This window comes from Lolium rigidum, chromosome 2 (genome assembly GCF_022539505.1).
Source record: "Lolium rigidum isolate FL_2022 chromosome 2, APGP_CSIRO_Lrig_0.1, whole genome shotgun sequence".
In the NCBI taxonomy this organism is placed as follows: domain Eukaryota; kingdom Viridiplantae; phylum Streptophyta; class Magnoliopsida; order Poales; family Poaceae; genus Lolium; species Lolium rigidum.
Window position 1 is genome coordinate 181,467,482 of NC_061509.1, and position 4,045 is coordinate 181,471,526.

The window sequence follows — 4,045 nt, forward strand, 5'->3', positions numbered from 1 at the left end:
TCACGCCTTAAATAAATGGTGTTTAAGAGGCCAGGTATGTGATTCTTCTATGCTTGCAAAGCGATGAGTCTCGAACATGTCACCAAGGTTGTTCCTCTCTGCGCCTTTTGTTTTTCTGGAATTTGGAGTCGTGAGGTGGCCTCCAATTTTGGGCTCCTGGCAGCAACTTACAAGAGCTCACTGTTTTTCTTCAAATCCCAGTTCCAGCAAGGATATTTTCAGATATTTTTTCTATCCCTAATAGAGTAATTTCTGAAGCTTCAAATACTCTCTAACAAGTTATACCTATTATCGAGGCTGCACTGAGTGGAGAAGGGTCTGGTCCTTTTAAAACACGGAAAATTTGATGGTACAAAAAATGGTGTGCTTCTCTCACTCATCGTGGATCTTACACATTTAAGTGAAATTGAAAGAAATCTGCTTTAGCCTTACTAAGTCCTAACATGATTCTTTTTTAAACTTCAATGTAGATGCCTTGCTAATTTTCTCCACCGCCTAGCATGGTTGTTGATGAGCTTGTCCAGGATATTTATAGGGTAAGGTAATTTGAGATATTTATAGGGTAAGGTAATTTGATTTTCCAACTCGCTGTACTTGTTTACACATTTATCATCTGCGATTTTTTTGTTGAACTACGAGATGGTATTGTGGCCTTATGGGTCCATGTTTACTACACTGCTTTATTTGTGTTAGGTGACCCTTTCTGTCCAGGCTTAGATACTGCAAAAACAAGAATATAGAACTTTGTTACTTCTTCATCCCTACAAAGATGTTTAGCTTGCTGTGCAGCGATGAACCTATCTCAGCATGATGGTGCATGGATGAAGCTGCATTTGGTTTTGGAGAAGATACGAGGATGTCGTATATTACTAGGATATAGCTTGGAAATCTCCACTACTATTAAAAGACCTAGAGTGGCAGATCCAGACCATCTGGACCATCCAATGATCAAATCCACCGGCTCAGATTTGCGCTAAAACAGTGTGTTAGACGCAGTAATCCCACGCCTAATCAAATCAAACCGTCCCCATCGCCCTCCTCTGTTTTTTTCCTGAACCTACCATCAGTCCATCACTCAGGCATCGGCCTTCCCCTTCCACAACGCCACGACCCATGATCCCCGCTTGCACCGCCCTGCACTCGCGCCTGCTAGCGACCGCCCTGGCGCCCTGCCCACCGCTGCCGCCCTGCACGCGCGCTTGCTCGCAACCTCCCTTCCAACCGCCGCAGCCCGGCAAGGGAGGCGAGGCCTGCTCGCTGCCGCCCTCGCCAGCGGCGCCCTGCACGCGATGTGAGGCCTGCCCGGAGACACCCTGTACAGGAGGACACCTGGGGAGCCGCGGACGCCGACGCCGTTGAATTTTCCGTCGACCACCGTATGCGGCTTCGTCTCCGAGGCCCAACGCCTTGTACGAGATCATGCACCAGGGGCCGGCTGCGCGGCACCCGGCGGTCGCTATCATGCATGTTTCGTGCCCGCCAAATTGCCCCCGTACATCTGCATTCTCTGGTTCTTGTACATCTCCATGGCCAGATTGCTCCCGTCAGGTGTCTTCCCTTGATGATTAGTTGGCTGGTACTAATATTTTCTTTGACCAGCTGTTCTATCTCTTGCTATTATGAGAAGCTTTAGAAGAGAGTAATGCAACATGAGTAGTTCAGACTTAATGGATTTCTGAATAAACTTTGTCAAATGAACTAAAATGGTACAGATATCTGATTTGTCAGGTGTTATATACTACTGAAGGAGATGATGCGTAGTCGCAGGATACAACAATGAAATTTCAGATTGCCGACAAATGAAGTATTGGTAAAGTTCAGAGTTCTTTTATTCGACAATATCCTTATAGCTATGTATGAACCAATTCCGACCTGCTCCTCCTGTTTTTATATCTACTGCTACAGCTTGCAGCAACGAACATATTTTTTTGCCGCATAACAAGAATGGCATTTGTCACACATGAGATATGTCAATGCTTTTATTGAAGCATTATATCCGTTTTCATACGGTGAAGGTCACTAAAAAGAAAATCTTCCTTGAATGTCTAATTTTTTTTTGGCCTTGCCTTCTTATAGAGTCCATTTGCTTTCAATTGACACTCCTTTTTTTATCCCGGCTCATAGGATCTGAAATCTTTGTCTGGTCTTGTTCCAGTTCTAAATATAGATTGTGTGTGGTGAACAGATAAGTTTTACTCATTTGAGAAAGACATACGATGAAATTGTAAGTGGTTGCAACAATGCTTTTAGGGTTACTGGGATTTAGACATGATGTAAGTATATCATAAAAATAGATACACTTTTTTTTTCAGAAAAAGAAGTATGTAAAAGCACTTTTCTGCAGTGGTATAAACTACGAAAGTGTAGTTTGTCCTTGATGTATTATTTGCATAATTTGCAGTTTAGGTTTAAGAAAGTGGCACTTTGTACTTGTACAATAAATGAAAGAGGGAGGCAGGAACCTACAAATTGATTAACTTGTCATGGGTATAATTCTTCCATGTTCCAACACACAATTTAGTCCAATGCTTCATTTGGGTGGTGTCTCTAGCTGGAATTGGTATATAGTTGACAATATCTTTGTATGATGGTTGATTTAGTTACACACAATTATATGTAACGTGTATATTCATGTGCTTGATCACTATTTAATTTGGTTTTGTAGATCTGCATCAAGCCTGGCTACTCTATCACGCCTTAAAGAAATGGTGTTTAAGAGGCCAGGTATGTGATTCTTCTATGCTTGCAAAGCGATGAGTCTCGAACATGTCACCAAGGTTGTTCCTCTCTGCGCCTTTTGTTTTTCTGGAATTTGGAGTCGTGAGGTGGCCTCCAATTTTGGGCTCCTGGCAGCAACTTACAAGAGCTCACTGTTTTTCTTCAAATCCCAGTTCCAGCAAGGATATTTTCAGATATTTTTTCTATCCCTAATAGAGTAATTTCTGAAGCTTCAAATACTCTCTAACAAGTTATACCTATTATTGAGGCTGCACTGAGTGGAGAAGGGTCTGGTCCTTTTAAAACACGGAAAATTTGATGGTACAAAAAATGGTGTGCTTCTCTCACTCATCGTGGATCTTACACATTTAAGTGAAATTGAAAGAAATCTGCTTTAGCCTTACTAAGTCCTAACATGATTCTTTTTAAACTTCAATGTAGATGCCTTGCTAATTTTCTCCACCGCCTAGCATGGTTGTTGATGAGCTTGTCCAGGATATTTATAGGGTAAGGTAATTTGAGATATTTATAGGGTAAGGTAATTTGATTTTCCAACTCGCTGTACTTGTTTACACGTTTATCATCTGCGATTTTTTTGTTGAACTACGAGATGGTATTGTGGCCTTATGGGTCCATGTTTACTACACTGCTTTATTTGTGTTAGGTGACCCTTTCTGTTCAGGCTTAGATATGTAGAGGGCTGCAAAAACAAGAATATAGAACTTTGTTACTTCTTCATCCCTACAAAGATGTTTAGCTTGCTGTGCAGCGATGAACCTATCTCAGCATGATGGTGCATGGATGAAGCTGCATTTGGTTTTGGAGAAGATACGAGGATGTCGTATATTACTAGGATATAGCTTGGAAAAAGCCTGTCTGGGTCTTCCATGTTACTGTTAGATACATTTTTTTTTATCAAGTCAATCTTGAGATTTGAGACAATTCTGCACAACATCTACTCACATCATCACGAGTTTGTTTCATTAGTGCTTGACGTGGTTTAGAGCCAATTAATGTTTTATCATAGTGTTGTTGGTTTGACTGAAACAAGTTGTTTATATGAACCATATTCCTGTTAAAACACCATGATTTTTGCTAACATTTTTCATCATATAAACATAGAAAGCATGCTAGATTGAATATCATTGCTTGCAACATATGTATATAAATGATTAGGATTTCAATATGCATTAGTTGAAACGTGCGTGCACGTGCAATCTTACTAGTCCCCTAAAAGAAAATGAAAGCGAAAGAAAGTTGATAATTGTTAGAGGGGTGACAATAATGCATTCACCGAAATCCGCAAATATGTATGCATCATGTTTAT